An 8509-nucleotide genomic window follows, 5' to 3' on the forward strand; every position below is an offset into this window, starting at 1 on the left:
ACTCCATGGAGTGTAAAACAGCAGTGATAATTAGGCTTTTATATTTGTGCTCATTATCCAGAACAAAGGGTGTACATGCTACTAAAGCACAATGACTTTTCTCATTTGAATATTTACAGTCTTGACAACTTGAAAAGCTTATTATGTAGTGTTAATCAAATGAAGAGTTTCACATTCTTCTCACAAGCAAAGGGTACAATTTTTGGTACAAATTAGAATCCACAAGCATTTGACCTTAAAAGTAGAGAGGAAAAAAAACATTCCGTATAAATCAAGGTCACCTGGACATGGGAGCCAACTCCTGGCACGTATTTTGTTAAAATCTTAATTTTTGTGAATATTAAATCTTAGAAGGAACCAGAGTAACTACACTAGTTTGTAGGATTTGAGGTTGGGTGGTCTCTGACTTAGCATTTGCTTTCCCCTTCCCCTTCATTAACATTCCTTACAACCACCAAAGAAAAATTTCCTCCGTTCATGAAGATCTTCTAGATTATGACACACCAACACTATTATTAAGGGCCATATGACTACACATCTTCAGTCTCTGTAGAACAACAGTAAAGACAGATATTAACTCGTTCTAATTTATGTTCATCTTGCAAAGGTAATGTCTTTGACCTCTCTCTGCAGAACTAAGATTAATGCTCAATACCGAGGAAGTCAAAGAGCCAGCCAAATGATTGGGGACCTTTTAAAGCTCATAATTATCATTCATAGCAATTGTGGCTTTTCATGAGAAGTGGGCAGGTAAACATAGTAATGATATAGTCCTTTATGAAAGGAATACTGAACTTTGAATCCAAAAACTTTAGTTCTAGGTCTAAGTCTGCTAACAGTACAAGGAGGAGGAGGAAGAATAAGAAGATGGAGGAGGAAGAAGAAAGGGGAGAAGGAGAAGAAAGGGAAGGAGAAGAAGAAAGAGGAGGAGGGAGAGTAGAATAGGAAGCAGCAAACTAATTATTGAACAACAAATTTATAGCAAAAACTATAGTGCCTATGTGGGGGACAGCTAGTCAGTGGGAAAGAGAGGGAAAGGAACATGAAATCTTCCTAGAGTAGGTGAGCTGAAAGTTGATATCTGGAGGGTAAGAGTTAATGAGATGAATTCAGGAGGGAAAACAGAAAGGTGATCCTGGAGGAAAGAAATGAATATGCAAAAGTATGTGCTGGTAGCATGAAAATTTATGGGGTGTTCCATTCTTCAGTTTATCTGAATCACAGAACTTCAGGCTAGGGGAATAAAAAATTATTCATCCAAAAAGTGAAACAGAAGCAGGATTGTGAATGCCTTCTATATATCAATAAAACATCATGGAGTAGAGTTTTAGTCAAGGGAGTGAAATGTCAGATTTGTATTCGGGTTGTAGAAAGACTGCTGTGGGTGGCAAAGGAGGGGTGAAGAGTGGCCAGGCCTGAGGCAGGAAGAGCAAGTCAGAGGCAGGTATGGTAGCAATCTCAGCAAGATGATGGGCAGAGTTGGTGAGAGATGAAAGCTCTAGAGCTGTGATGTTGGCTTTGGATATCTTGATGGTATTTATCTGGGGGGATGGGACAATCCTAAGATAATACCCAGTTTTGGGGTTCAGCAACTGAGTGAGAAGTGGACCCCTTCACTAGGATAGAATAGAGGGGAAAACCATTTGGGAGGCTGAGAGCTTTATGTGGAAACCCATCAAGCTCTTAAGGCTGAGGAGACATTTAAGGGAAGTTATCTATTGGGCAGAGGTCTGTGGAAGTTTAGGATTCAGAGTAAAGCTGGGCTTCACTATCCCTAACTGAAACCTTGGAAGTTGTTGCAATACCTAAGGAGGACAACAGAGAATTTAGAAGGGACAAAATCCCAGGATAGAAACCTGGGGAATACCACATGATAGGAAAAGGAACTAGCAAAGGATGCTGAGACTGGGTAGGCAAAGAGGTGGAAGGAAAACCAAAGAGAGTATGAAATCTCAAAAGATAAAAAAAAAAAGAGAGAGAGAATATTTTAAATAGAAAGAGTGCTTATGAATACAAATATTTCAGAGAAGTGGAACAACATAATGACCTGAAGTGACCATTCGGCATGAAAGCAGAATAATCACGTTCTCGACAAAACTAGATTCCATGAAGATGGAGAGTGGCAGATGGATTACAGTGGTTTGAAGAATGAATAAAAGTGAAGCAGGAAGCAGGGTTCTTCTGAGAAGCTTGGTGGTAAAGGGAAAGGAAGAACCGAGGCTGCTAGCTATGTCAACCTAGGTCCCACATCCAGGAAGGGTTTCTTTGGTTAAGACGGAAATATTGAATGTAATTAGGTGTCATGCCAAAGATTCCTTTAAAGAGGGAAATAATAATATAGCATGAAGAAAGTGGATGGTTAATAGACTAGATTCTAAGAAGGCAAAACTGGATGAGATCCAGCAGGAAAAAAAAGGGGGGGAGATAAGCCTCGAAGGGGGGCAGGGGCCTCATTGTGCCACAGTGAGAACAAATTTGCATGTCATCCTTGCACGGAGGCCATGCTAATCTTCCCTGTAGCATCCCAGTTTTAGTACATGTGCTGCCAAAGCAAGTGCATCACAGTGAGAACAAAGAAGGGGGAAAACAGGAATGCTGATAAAGTTAAGCTCAGAGCTATAGGAAGTTGTGAGAATTCCCATTATACTGTTCTCTGCCCATTTTGTCCTTCTCTCAGTACACTAAGAGTAAAAGTCATTTGCTGAGAATAGAGATTAAATCCTAGCCTAGTGGGTTTGAAGAAAAATTCGATTAAAAAAAATAGCATCAACAGAGAAAGAAAAGAACTGATTAGGAAACAGAAGAATTGCCAGGCAGTCCAGGGAACTGAGCCTTGGTTGGGGAGTGTGAATGTATGAGCTAACAGAAGTACCAAAATGTGGGCTCTCGAGTCCTCTCCAGTGTCTCTCCTTGGGGTGTGGGCATTGAGAAATCAGGCTAATAGACTGGCCTCAAATGAGTGTTGTAGAGCAGGTGCCCTGGAAGGGTACTGAGTCCAGGGAAAAAAATGGCAACTATTTCATTTGTTTCCTCTCACATCTCTACACAAAAAAGTATTCTTGCCCTTGTGTTACAGAAGGAGAAACTATCATTCATAGAGACTTATCTATGTTCCATCTCAGTCCCCCTGCACATCTACACATCTGCACGGGCTGTGTTAAGAGAGTCAGCTAGCTGGACCTTTAGAATCAAAGCCACTGCTCTCTCCACTGTACTGCACTGCCTCTCTGGCAGCTACACAATATTAACCAAAACAGAAAGAAGGAGTTAAGAGCTTTGTCCCTTTCCTATTCTGGGACAACTGTGTTCCCTCTGTTTTATAATAGAAATCCAGGTTATACACATGAAGCATTTTAGCCCCCAGAAGGCAAGCACTATGCTAATTTAGGAGATATATAAATGGTGTACCAAAGTGCTCAGAGCAATGTTCACACAGTGATAAGCTCATTTATGATACAGGATTATTAAAACCCAATCTGTTTTTTGGGTTCCAGCAGATTTTTATTTGTGTTAGCAGCAGATTCTGCTCTATGCTGGGAAAAAGGAGAAATGATCTTTAGTGAGGGCACTGTAAGGCTTTGAGCAGAAGCTGGAAATCAGAATCGCACACTCCTCCAAACACAGATTTAATTTCCTCATCCCTTTGGTGGTGATTTATGTCATTGTAGTGACACTATCCTCAAAACACTGGAAAGTAGGCAAAATGATATTTTATGATTAGGTATTTAATTGTAGCCAAATAATTTAAAATGTTTGAACACGATTGTTTCAATTCCCACTTTCTGGATAGGGGACTCAACCAAGACAGGTGGCAGCTCTGCACTTTTTACTTCTGATGTTCTCACTAAAATTCTCAGCAGCCCTCAGAGCTTAGAGAGCTTGACCAGCCCAAAGAATAATAAATTTTGAATACTGAATTCATTGGAGGAGTGAGCCTCTTTAACCCAATAAATACATTAATTTTTAAGGGAAATTTATTGAGTGCTTTTTTCAGACCATCAAATATGGCCTGATCTCTGGAGCACCAGGAGAAATGAGACTGGAAGCTAGTGCCCTACCTGTACACAGGTCCTCCTTCTCCTGGAGTTGCCTTCTCTTGGTCTCCCTCCCTCTTTTGCTGAGGAAAGACAGCTGGTCAGAAGCCCTGTTCCTGAAGTCTGGCACATCCTACCCAAGAGCATGAACATCCAGTAGGTTAAGCATCCATCTCCTGATTTTGGCTCACGTCATAATCTCAGAGTCATGGGATCAAACCCCACATCAGGCCTCCAACTTGGTAGGGAGTCTGCTTCTCTCCCCCCCCCCTCTCTCTCTGCTACTCTTTCTACTTGCTGTCTCTCTCAAATTAATAAATCAATTATTAAAAAAACAAATAAAATTTCTCAAATTTACTAGTGTCTGTAGAGGAATCTCTGTCATCTATGAGTCCTCTTTGAATTTTGCTCTTTCCCTACTGGTCTGTTATGACCAACTAAAATGTTTTCCATCACTGTATTTCTAGTTGGCACATGGAATTCCATCTTACTTAAAAAGTTCATTAGACAAAAAGCAGTTCTTTGATAAGAAAACAATATCTCCCATTAACCTATATGGTGGGGTAAACTGACATTATATGCCATCTAATATGATGTGATGTGAGACACCCAGCATCAGCTGTGAATAATTGTTTCTGAAAATGTTCATTCTGAATGCAGCCAAGATCTTATACCTATGTACCTCAAATGTGACTAGTTCAAAGTGAGATGTGGTATAAGCATAAATTATATACCAGATTTCAAAGACTTAGAATAAAAACAAAAAGTAAAATTGCTCAATAATAATTATATCAATTACTTGTTAAAATGATTATATTTTGGTTCTATTAAGTTAAATATAAAACATATTATTAACATTAATTCCACCTCTTCCTTTTATATATTTCATGTGGCCACTAAAAAAATTAACATCATAAATATGGCTCTCATTTGGGGCTCATGTTATACTTGTACAGGAGAGTGCTGGCTTCCATTCAATTTGTAGTTTATTCAAAGAGAAAGAAGTTAAAAGGTACCAAGTGAAAAGGATTAGCCAAATCTAAACTGGAGAAGGTCTATACAATAGACTCCAGAAAGCATGGGTCACAGACTGCTGCTGGTCTGCATAACCACTTATTATCAGGCCACTATAAGACCAGGAGCTTGCACAGGAATCTAAATCAACTATGTCACATCCTACCCATGCTGTTGCATGGTTCAGATGACATCATTTGCATAGCAAAACTTAGTCAACAAAGAAAACTTATCCTTTCATATTGGGAGGAGAGGACAACTATAAAAGACATTTTGGAACAACTAGGGAAATATTAATATGTGCTGGGACAAGAAGCAGATTCTCACTCCAGGCTATTCTTTGAACTTGCCAAGACAGTGTTTGAGAGAGAAGTCAATGAACTCTTCCTGGGTTGGGTTCTAGACTCAAAGACAATGAACCACCCAACAAGGTATCTCACCTTGTTATTAGCCCATGGAGTGCAAAAGTAGAAGGAGATCAAAGTCTACTTAATTTCTAATAGAACCACATTGCCCAAGAGACCACAAGGTTGGCCACCAATGCTATGTATTTGCTAAGTACCTAAAGCAATGCCTGGACTCTGAACTTATGTCGACAGAAAATGAGTCACCAAATATGCAAACACCAAAACCTTTTCTGGATTACTCATCTCAGGTAACCAAACAGTGTCATGAGCAAGAGAGATCCCACCTGATTTTAGAAACAAAAAGAACCAGATACTTTGTCAAAAGATGGGGTTTCCATCCTTTGCAGGGCAGGAAGTCCTTGCTAATTTCATGCAACCAGATGGACCAGTGGCCCTGTTTGTTGTTTTCTATACTCCCCCTTTCCAATATGGGAGGTGTTTTCTTAACCTTTATTGTGAAAAATTTTAAACATAAACAAAAGTAAAAAAAAAAATCATATGATTAACATTTATTACTCAATTAAACAATCATCAACATTTTGCTCATCTCTTCCTTCATTTTCTTCACTGCAGTATTTTAAAGCCAATACCAAGATCATGTTATGTCATGAATAAATTAAGTGGGAGTTTTAAACTTTTTTATTACACTGATCTTCTTTCCTCTGTAATCATTGTATAGTGAATAATTTGTGATGATGAAACTTTTCATTTAACACATGGATCCAGATCATTAGAAACTATATGCCATGTGCATAAGACATAGAGGTCCTGGACCATGTATCTGACCATAATCACCTTATGCACCTTTGGTATGTCTCCCATGGTTAAAGAGCTGACTGCACTTCTAATCTAATGGAGTTAGAGATTTTTGAAGGTGTATATTCATATGTGAAAATGATATGAACACCAAATTGCTCTTTTTGGGCTTCAATCTTCCAAATTTCTTTGGTAAGAAATGTCTTTCCAAGTCATATCTAAAATTCAACTGATTAAAAAACTAATAATGTGCCTGTTTCATGCTTTCACATGTGAAAAAAATTTTAAAGACAAAATGGATTCTGAATAAATCAGTCACACAATCTAAATCTAAAACTAGTCACTCATTGTAGGATCTGAGCCAGATAAGGTGAACTATCTTTTTGTCAAGCTCTAGGAGAAAAAAAAAAAAATCTTGATTTGCATTACCCTCAAGAGATTTGCATGAAAATGGAGGTGTTGGAGGAGGTGTGTGTGAAAGACTCCCGGCAAGAGGTGGAGGAAGGAGGGCAGACATTGCTGGAAGTAACAGCTAAAGTAGTTCAGCATGTTCCTCAGTGCATTGCCACTCTGGTAGGCAGGCTTCTTTTGGCACCGAGCTTAAGAGGCTACACACTGTCAGCCAGAATATTGAGGGTGCTGAGATCTCGTACAGTGTAAAAATTCCGTTTACTGGCTGCTGGGAAGTAGTGAATATTCCAAAGGTTTCTTCTAGGTTGAGCCTTCTAGGTTTCCTTGTTTCTCAGTGACACAGCACAACACTTGTCAGGGGTGCAAAAGTCTAAACTAGGTCACCCTCCTCTCTGTAAAAGAGGTTTAGTTCACATCAGGTTAAAAAAACAGCAGCAGCAGCAACAACAACAACAGCAAAACAAACAAGAAAACATTTATTCATTCTAAAACAGCCTCGAGGAGAAACGGCAGTGACATTGAGAAGTCCTAGGATAGGTTAGGGAGATAAAAGTGGATTTTCCTTTAAGACCGTTTTTGAGATTGTTATTTTCTGACTATATGTTTAGGTTTATTTTACTATATTAATTTTTAAATAAGCACACTTTTAGCTAAAATATTTTACCTAATTTGTTAGCTGTGTGAGGCAAATAAGTTCATCGTGTGGTCCTCTATTTAATCATGACACTGAAAATGCACCTCAGTAGCATAAGAAAAATAACAGATATATTAGAGTTCTGAATATAATGATAAGAAACTAAATGTACAAAGAGACCATGGCCAGACCATGTATAACAACAGAACTCTGACCCATACCCTCTGTAGCGATAGGCCCCGACAATTAGAATTTATCAGACAGCTGGCTTCCCTATGATGTGCCCTTGCTTCCACTTGGAAGCAACCAGAGAAAGGCAAATATACATCCCAAACCAATCTCAGAAGAGGCTCTAGTATGCCCACCTCCAGCTTCCCTGGTCAGTACCCCCAACAAGAGCATACATGAGCCTTCCTTTTTTCCCTCATTATAAAGCTCTCCCACTCTTCTGCCTGCCTTTGCGTCTCTGCCAAACATAAGGGACAGTGGCCAACTTTCTTTCTACAGCAAGCCCTACATTTGTTCTGGTAGAGATTGTCTTTGCATATTTCCATAGTTTCCTGAAGGTGTCACCAAAACAGTATGCTCTGTTCTCTGCTGCAAACCCCAGTGTTTGACCAGGCGAGGTGCCCACAGAATCTCCTTGTCATTTGCTACTGACAGCTTGTGGAAGTCTTGCCAACGTAGTAAGTCAGTACCAGGTCCCAACCCCAATCCCTTTGCCGCGAGATCCTTGGCTCTTTATCCTCAGTTTGGAATGAGATTTTATTATTGATTTTCATTTGCTTTTCTGATTGACTTACTTATTTTCTCTCTGGTTTTCCTTCTGTAGGGTGGAGTGGGGCAGGATGGTGGGGTAGGGTGGGTACCAATTGTCAGGTCTGTACTCAGAGGCAGTCATCATTAGGTTCGGGCTGTGAAACTGGAGGTGAGCAAGCATTACAAGCATTAGCTTCCTACCTACCTTGGCTGACTTTCATGGAGTGTCTCGGTCTAAATCCTCTCCCCCACATGTAAAAACCCCTGCCTCTTCTGTGTACTCTCATTACAATATAAATTCTTGTGCATATCCTTCTAAATGGCATAACTTCATTGGGGATGACTTGGGTGCTTAATTCCACTCTGGGAAATGTTTGATTTGAACAAAATTTGTCATTTGAGAGGTATCTTAAGAAAGAAAGGGAGTAAGATTTCACAAGTTCAAATAAAGATTCTTTGGCCAAAACAAATGAACCAGCCGACAAACTGAAACA

At 39.5% G+C, this 8509-nt stretch overlaps 1 pseudogene; it reads right to left on the bottom strand.

Annotated features, from left to right (window-relative positions):
• Window positions 1-2470: 2470 nt before the first annotated feature.
• On the bottom strand, window positions 2471-2554 carry LOC129509193 (U6 spliceosomal RNA; annotated as a pseudogene).
• Window positions 2555-8509: the final 5955 nt, after the last annotated feature.

The sequence above is a fragment of the Nyctereutes procyonoides genome, unplaced genomic scaffold, assembly GCF_905146905.1.
Source record: "Nyctereutes procyonoides isolate TBG_1078 unplaced genomic scaffold, NYPRO_anot_genome, whole genome shotgun sequence".
Taxonomy (NCBI): domain Eukaryota; kingdom Metazoa; phylum Chordata; class Mammalia; order Carnivora; family Canidae; genus Nyctereutes; species Nyctereutes procyonoides.